This window comes from Diadema setosum, chromosome 4 (assembly GCF_964275005.1).
Source record: "Diadema setosum chromosome 4, eeDiaSeto1, whole genome shotgun sequence".
NCBI lineage: Eukaryota > Metazoa > Echinodermata > Echinoidea > Diadematoida > Diadematidae > Diadema > Diadema setosum.
In genome coordinates this window covers 46,169,332-46,178,664 of record NC_092688.1, presented here as the reverse complement: position 1 = coordinate 46,178,664, position 9,333 = coordinate 46,169,332, and the positions used below count along the sequence as shown (strand labels likewise).

At 37.2% G+C, this 9,333-nt stretch overlaps 1 long non-coding RNA gene across 1 annotated transcript; it reads left to right on the top strand.

The window, feature by feature from the left end:
* Positions 1-1,675: 1,675 nt before the first annotated feature.
* On the top strand, positions 1,676-8,105 carry LOC140227351 (uncharacterized). The gene is made up of 4 exons (XR_011901041.1): positions 1,676-1,732; positions 4,048-4,179; positions 5,236-5,383; positions 6,884-8,105. It is a non-coding gene; the product is annotated as an uncharacterized lncRNA (long non-coding RNA).
* Positions 8,106-9,333: the final 1,228 nt, after the last annotated feature.

Below are 9,333 nucleotides of genomic sequence, written 5' to 3'. Positions count from 1 at the left end.
TGGAAACTGGCAAATTATTCTGATAAATTCCATATTCCATAGATCCACAAGTTAAAAGTGAAAGTAGTAATAAAGTTATAGAAAAAACTGAATTGTATGTATGTGATCGTTTGTGTGTGTGTGTGTGTGTGTGTGTTTATGTGTGTATGTAAGGTGTGAGTGACTGTGTCCATCAGTGTTTAGCAGCTCAAATTTTCTCTGCCTTTTTCTGCTCCACAAGCTCTCTTCTCTCCACTCCTCTCCTTTCCGATCTCCCTCTCCCTTTCTTTTTCCTGTTTTTTTTTTCTCTCTCTCTCTGTGGCTAAACTGACCCTCTCCGGTTGTTTCATTTTCTCCTCAAACAATCAGTTTCCAGTTGTGGTTGAAAAGGAAGAATTTAATTGCTCAGCCAACGACCTAAATTAAACAATAACGTAACTGGCATCTATGTTCATCACTATTATGTGGACCAAATACTGTACAGGTACTGTAATGATCAGTGCAAAGTGATACTGAAGAACAGTATACTGAAGAAGCGGTAAAAACAAATGAAAGTAACATGAAACAAATGCCTACACATATAGGATATATAACATAAGAAAAAATAAGAAACAATCACAAAAATCATAATCCGTGAAATTAACGCCATAGGCCTATTCATTAAAAGTCAACAGACTACACTAAAAAGTATCGATTTCATTTTAGCAGACACAAAGTAAAAAAACAAAACACTCTCATTAAAAATGAAATAATGAACTCATAATTCCGTAACTTAGATATTCTTCCCCTACACAAGATATCTCAGCTCATCAAAATTATTTAGACACGTATTTTTCCCCTACACAAGATATCTCAGCTCATTAAAAATATTTAGACACGGATCGACTATAGCAGATTAAAAAACAAAAACATATCCTGAAACAAGGCTAATTTTTCAGGAGCCTGGCGTGGCGTCGTGTACACTTGACTACGTGTAGTCAACCTGACGTTACGTGTGCCTACCCCACGCGTAACGCGTGGTGGACTACGTGTAGCGCCAGGTACAACCACGCGTTACGCCAGGGTACACGTCGCGTAACGTGTACCCACACGTCGCGTAACGCGTGCCTCACCACACGTAACGTGTGGTATGGGTACGCGTAACGCCAGGTCGGGCTCGCCTATGGGTTTTGCACAGTGAAGCCTGACCTGACGTTACGCGTACCCACACCACACGTTACGTGTGGTGAACCACGCGTTACGCGACGTGTGGGTACACGTTACGCGACGTGTACCCTGGCGTAACGTGTGGTTGTACCTGGCGCTACACGTAGTCCACCACGCGTTACGCGAGGTGTAGGAACACGTAACGTCAGGTTAACTACACGTAGTCAAGTGCACACTAACGCCCCGCCAGGCTACTGGAAAGTTAGCCGTGCGCAAGGCTTTATGCATATCCTTTTAAAAAAATAATAAAATAAAAATTGTAATACAGGTCTATACTTTAGTAGTCAGTCTACAGACAACAGTACATTATCATTATCTTTTATCTATCATTGTTACAAATCGTGCGTTTTTATCATTTTTATCACCATTGACAATAAATTACCTTTCATAATTATGATATACAGTAAGCTAACGTTGGCTGTGGCAGACTGCATGCCCATTGAAGGCATGTAGACGTACCCTGTACCGACCGCACGTTTGCACCGCACGCGAAGTAACGGACCTAGGCCTACTCTGAATGTACTCGACATTGCACCCCTCTGTGACAGTAAGTTCATTTGTTTTTTTTTTTTCGCCCATGATATTGATTAATAGCAATACAAATTATTTGTCTACTACACTAATGTGTCTCATGTCATACAGAATTGCAGTTAATACGAAAACTGTAGGTACACGATTAAAAAATGCACTCCAAAATTACTCGACTTGTCCGTCTTCCAGCCTTGTAGTAGTTGTACTTTCACTTTTCCTGACGGTGTGGCCCGCCGAAGCTCTGGGGGAGCGCGCCCGTCGTGATTGCCATGAATGGATATGTGGCCTTGTGGGTTATACTATAGGCGCTGATGATGTACCGTCGTATCCATGACCAAATCTCAATAATTACACAGAACCAAACTACATCAGCGCCTTATTTTGTACTAGTAGTAGGCTCCTATGAATAGACAAGTAGACCTAGACCTACTTATTGTGAACAAGTAGGAATAGGCCTAAATATTGTTAGAGTCTATTCTGTTTAATGTTACAGTATGCAAAAGACTAATTAGACAGTACAGTAGAATCTATACCTAGTATTTACCCTCATAATTCTGAAAATTATCAAATTTGTAAAGTGCATATTTAAGGTGAGACTTGAAAATTAGAGTCAATGCAAGGCCAAACAATGATGAAAAGGAACAGAGGCACCGGTACAGATTATGTTGGCCGTATCTATGGTTGGACATGGAAAATTGACAGGTCACTGGGATAGTCATTCTGTAATATTTTTGTTTCTTTTTTGGTAGTCTCCATGATCATGGAATCCATGCATATATATGTAAATATGTATGATATAGGTATGTTGATCAGTACGTTGGGGATTCGTGGAACAGCAGAGCAGTTCTACTTATCAACTAATAGACCTGGGCCCCGTTGCTAGAAACTTTGCGTTTAAACGCAACTTGCAACTGATTGTCACTGGCCAATCAAAATCATTGTTGCATGCATGTCTTCTTAATAGGGCAGACCCTGAGCCAATCAGAATGGTCAGTGACAATCAGTTGCAAGTTGCGTTTAAACGCAAAGTTTCTAGCAACGGGGCCTTGGAGTATTTCCCCAGCATATTACTAGCAAAGGCATAATATTTTGCTTTTTTTTTTTTAATTCTTCACACATTGCTTATCTTGACATAATGACATACAATGCACATGGGGCACGTTACTTACCCCCCCCCCCCCCCGTTTACTTATGTTTTGAATTCTTAGGCAAAGAATATGGTATTGATAAGCACTGTAATCTTCCTAGACTAGACTATTTTACTGATCACTAGCCTGAACAGACGCCGTGCAAAACATATATGGCATCGCAACTTCATTTACAGCGACATGGCTGTGTATGATCACATAAAAAAAAAAATGTGAAGTTAAAATCAATACAGTAGAAAGGGTTGAGAACCACTTTGCTGTAATAAAGTCAAAGAAAGATTGTGATGTTAGCCTGGACCATAGCAGCAGTACGTCATGTCAGAAAAGATAAGATAAATGTAAAGATATCTTGGGCTGACAACAGTTGTTAGTGTATTACCAATATGTATGCCATTAAAAAGGAAAAATCAGAAAATCAAAATATACAGTGAACTGCATTTACTCACATGATGATGAAATTGGATCTTGAGGTGTTCAAATTTCTGTCAGGTGGCATATTTGTAACATGTTTTGTTTTTCTTCACTTTGCTGGCTGAATCAGGTCTTAAACTATTAATAGTATGTTGTGTCTGCAGAATATCTAATGTGGATATGAATGTAGAGGTATTATGTATGTGTATCCCAATTGGAAGTTTATTATTTGTCAGTAACTAATATCATACTCCTCTTGTCCATCACATTTCACTTTCCCATTCCTATTTCTCGTAACAAAACAATATGTGATCATTCCTTCTCCCCACAACCCTTTCCCACTCACTCAAAAAGGTTGTGCTGGTAAGTAGACACTATGACCGGTGATCATAGGCGGTTATGGGCAATTAAACAAGCTTTTGTTTTTCATTCAGGTTGACTGAGTAGTGTGTGATCCTTAAGTCAGTAGGCACAAGTCAAAGCCAATAAACCTTGAATGCTACTTTGTGAGGTTAATCTAGATCTTTTACCCTTATTCTAAATCACTTAACTCTTCAAAATCCTTTGCCTTGATGATTTTTTTGGACGTCAGTCAAGTTATTGCTGTCTGAGGATGTTGACTATTTCATACTTTCATGGAATTTCAGTTTCCACAGTGATTGTTATTTTTTTGTTTTTGGCAAAGGGTTGTGATCTGTCATTTACCAGTGTCCTGAAGTTGTGTCCAATCGAATTTTTAAAGTTTCTATTGTGTCTTATCACCATGATGTAGCTCAAGAAGTGCCTGGGACTGTATTGACATGACTTGAGAGGAAGACTGTCAGTCCATGCTTCACCAAGACAGTGCCAATCTTCCTGATGTGTGTTTTGCTCATTAAAATCTGGAAAAGCAAGTAGCTAAGTGGTGAGTATGTCATCAAGTACATCAACTGATATAATGTATTATGAGTCACAATTTGGAATGAATTTATACAGTAAGTAAAACTGTAAATTTACACGAGGTTCAGGGTTCTTGTGCATGGAATATGGGAGGATATTTCTGTTCAGAGCAAACAGCTACAATGTAAGAAACAATTTAACATTTGAGATAACATTTTTTTTCTTCTTTTGTTTTTACCACCTTTTGGCGCCTTTACCAAAGAAATAGGTCAAAAGTCAAGCCTGCAATACTGAGTCCCACCTCCCTGGAAATATCAACTGTAGGTTGTTACACCATGAGATTTGTCTTGTGTGGGAGAGTTAGCCACTCAGTATTGTTTATTACTTGTGTTAAGATTCAGTCAAAACTTTATGTTGTATGAATGATAATAAATTAAAATATAAAAAATAATAAGAAATATACAAGTACATGCTTACATTAAGTTTTCACTTTCCAGTTGGTAATCTTTCAGTAGACATGAATTAAGCAAATATCAATTTCCAAATCTTGTGACAGAAATGCACACATGTTTACAAATTTCATGTGTGCAGTTTATGGGTTTAAGGCATAGCTGCAGTACATGAGAATGTAATGCACATTACATTCTCATGTACTCATGCACATGTATTGTGTTTAATGAATCAGCATATGAACTCTATGAAATTTCATATGCAGACATTTTGTGATGTGATGTTTACTGAATATTACCTCATTGAAAATAATATTCTTGACAGTAATGACTCAAAGTGTGTGAATGAGGTTAAGACATTACTCTATCTTCAGGCTCCTTTATTGAGTGCTTGAGGGCACTAAAACCCCTACAAATATGATTTGTTTGATGAATTTCAGGCTTTCAAGTCATAGATGCTTGGGGATGTTGACTATTTCATACTTTCAGGGAATATCATTGTCCTGGGTTTAGTATTTTATTTGTTGTTGTTGTGGGGGGGGGGGGGTGTGATCTGTCACCTGCCACTGTGCTGATGTTGAGTTTAATCAAGTTATGAAAGATTGACTCTTGTGTTTATTAACATGAATTAGCTCAAGAAATGCATCAGCTGGGGAATTGATCGACATTAAGAGAGAGACTATCAGTCCACCCATTGCCAAGCCATGCTTGAACAAGACAGTGCCAATCTCCTTGACGTGCATTTGCTCTTCTGTAGCTGGAAAAACAAGGAGTTATGTGGTGAGTGTTTCATTGAGTACGTGAACTCATCCAAACTACTATCATTGTGTTAACCTCAACTGTTTAGGAAGATAAAAGAGGGGGAAGGGAGGGATGGGGGTAATCTTAGTTAGGCTCCTCCCAGCCCCCCCCCCCCCCAGATCTCAACAGTGTGATTGCAATTTGTAGTTGACAGTATTCAGAGCATGAAAAGACGTTATTCGTTGATTTTAATCAAGAAAAGCAAAAATAATCATGCTGTTGTGAAATTTGACTGAAAGCACAAATTTCTTTCCAACTGTACCACGTTTTTGAGCATATCTTGGTGTGACATGCTTGTACATATTTTATATGCAATTTCCTCCTGGGTATCTAAAATTTGGTCTCTAAAGGGAGAATGCGGCAGACACTTGAAATGAAGAAGTTGTGAAACATCACAGCCGTAGTTTTTCTGCAAAGACGACATTGCTAGGAATGCCGAGGGGGACCTTCAAGCCCCCTCCTCGACAGTTTATAGTGAGGGTTAAAAGCAATGCTTTATATCATATTCTGGTTTCTTGCGTATGTCATGCAAGAACACCAGCTAGTGTCAGTTTGGCATTTGAAGTCATTATTTTTTTGAAAGCAGCTATTGGTGTCTTAACCAATTAAGTAAGAAAAAAGAACTTGCGTTGATATCAACATTATGTTATTGGAGCATTGGATTTGTCTTGCGTACAAGAATTTAGTCACTTGGTAATTAGTTATTATTGATCTAAACATATTGAGAAAGCCATATACATTAAACTGTTGAAATATGATTGAATGATTGTACAACGCTTAATGGAAATGTATCACACAATTTTAATGAATTCACACACAAACCAACTCACAAGAACTTGTGTATACCGATTTTTACTTCCCAATTTGTATTCTCACAATAGGTATAAATTACCGGTAAGCAAATTTTAATTTCAGATATATGGTAGCAGAAAAGCACACGTGTCTACAAATGAATGCAGAGCTGCACAGACATATTTACAATACATAAGAATAATAATGCAAAACATAATGATGAGAAAATAAAACTTTATGGCAGTTCATATGCAGGAATTTTGCAATGCAGTTTGACTATAAATGATAATTTACTCCATTGAAAGGACATTTTTTTTTTTATTTATTGCATATTCTGTGTATAAAGAGGTGAGACATCATCTCATATTAAGTCTCACTTTGCTTAAAAGATGAAAATGTTCTTCATTTTCTGATAATGATCAACTACAGCAGTCTACATAATTCAGATGTCTTTTGGCCTATTGTAATGCATGAAATAGGCCTTCAAAAGAGTCTTCATATTTGCTATGTCAAATTTTCCTATTTATTTGTTTGTTTGTTTTCTTTAATATGGGGAGGTTAACATTTCAGTGCATATATCTTAACACAAGACATATGTTAGATTCTTGGGAGATGTTTTATGTGTGAAGTATAATCTCATTCTTTTTTTCCACTTTCTTTTTCTGAAATTTCTTGTCTCTTTTGAAGGTATAACTCAGTTGACTCAATCATCATACTCGGCAAGCTTGAACTTGGAAGGTGGTACTATTTTAGCACGCAAAGGATGAGTAGCTCGCTGTCGACAGTCAGTGGAGATAAAAGAAGGCAGTAATCTTTCTGAACACATTTCATCAGGCTGGGGTCATCACTCTCTGTAAGCAAGGGAAGAAAGTCATGAGCAGACGGTGGTCAGAGGCTGCAACACTCACAAATTCATTACAACTCATCGAAGTATTGGTTGACTATGATTTCAAAGAATCTTGTGGATATTTCCCTTCTGGAAGAGCTCATTCTTTGTATAGTACACAGATGATGAGGCACAATGTCATTCTTTGTGTGGTTAAGCCAGTAGTCAAGGACTGGTGTGGAGCATCCACATAGAACATATGTTACAGCGCCATGCTTTGTTCATTTCTGTGGCAAGAAATGATCTCATCACTTAACTGTGCCCGATGTCCAGGGTATGTTGATGCACAGAAATGGGAGCCTTAGTTTCAACATTTCTTGAGAGTTTAGTGACAGTAATGGCTCCTTATATTGAATAATCTGACCTTGCAACTCATCACAATAGCAGGTCAATATCGATTTTTGTTTTTGTTGTTGTTTGTCTCTGCAACTGAAATCGTATACTGCAGTTCTGAAACTCCAACTGTCCTAGAGGTATTGCAAATAATTTCATTTTTAGCACTTATTCACATGCTCTGCTATTTTACATTAAACAACTCTTTCATGTTATCTCTGAGGAGTAACATAAGATGACTGGCTCTTCAAAACTCAGCAAGGCATGCAATTTCATTATCTGCCTTTTCAAATTTACGATGTGCTTTCATTCTGGAATGTACTCTTTAATATAACTCAAAACTGACAATTTCTTTCACTTTGAGAGCATTAACTAAAGGGACGGTGTATAAAATGGTGATTGTGCACGGAGCTTTGTTCTTGGTCTACAGTGTAAAATGTGTGCAAGCATTCAGTATGAAAAGGACAAGATGATTGTTTGGCAACAAGTAGATTTTAGTGGGGCATGATGCATTTCTCATATACTAGTAGTATAATGAAATCATGTGCTTTTATGACTAATGGTGTGACTGCATCAAATGTGCAGACTGTGAATGTGCTTTTTACATGGTGAAAGCCACAGATAACAAATGACATCTTGATGTGAATAAGAATGTTTATATGTGCATGTATGTATGTGTCAATATACATATCAGGGGTGGATCCAGGAATTCTGTAAAAGGGGGGGGGGGGGCACAACTAATATTCCTGGTGCCAATTCCAGGTTTCATTTAATTTTTTTCTTTTTATATCTTTTGTTTTAAACGAAAATTAAAGGGGGGGGGGTGGTGTAGGCCAGTTGCGCCCCCTAGATCCGCCACTGCATATACATGTATCTATATTTTGTGTACATGTATTATACATATATATACATGTATATATATATATATATATATATATATATATATATATATATATATGTGTGTGTGTGTGTGTGTGTGTGTGTGTGTAGATAGCTTATGTCGGATACATTCAAACTTTAAAAGAAAAGTAAACAATCACTGCAAAAATACTAGTAAAAAGATTTTCAATGCAGAAGTACAGCAGTTTGATTAATGAGTAAAAGTTGTCGCAGATATGGACATTTGTCGCAAGGTTAAGAGCTGTGACAAAATTTCACCAGATTTTGTTTGGTGGTGCTAATGAATACTTTCATTCTCAAAATCTGTTTGTTTTCATTGTTTCAAATTGGATGATTTTGGGGAACAATGCAATGATATGCCAGGTTACTTGAGTGACATGTTTATCCTTCACTGTTTACAGACTGCAATATGCACACAATGACTGTAACAAAGCAATTTAGAAATAACTTTCAATAACTGTGAAGAGTAATGGTGATCTGCCAACACTTGACGATAGCTCAAATATATGCAATTAGTGAGCCGTGAGATCTTCTTCCATTTTCTAGGCAAGGAAGACATGTAAGAACAATGGAAATGCTCACAAATCTTCAATGACCCGTTCATGTATTACTGTTGTCCCTAGACCAAGGATAATGTTCAGCCTTGTATTAGGTTATTGCAACAAAACCAACATTTCAAGTACACATTGTAATACATATAACTGAAATTGAACCAAGAATCAGAAGCATGTTCATTGGTACATACTAGAAGTGGCATGAGTATATGGACCATGGCAGTAATTGCATTACTGTATTTTATTGATATGTGCATTACATAATTAAAATGGCGATTTCATTGAAAATATGATTCTCAAAACAAAACATTGTAAAATTTGATGGGAGAACAATTGTTTTGTTGTTGTGAGTCGAAATGATTGCATGAAAGACAGATGATGGTTATCTGATGCATGTGATTGTGATAAAAGGGGGAATCTTGGAAACTGGCAAATTTTTCTCATAGATTCCATATTCCATAGAT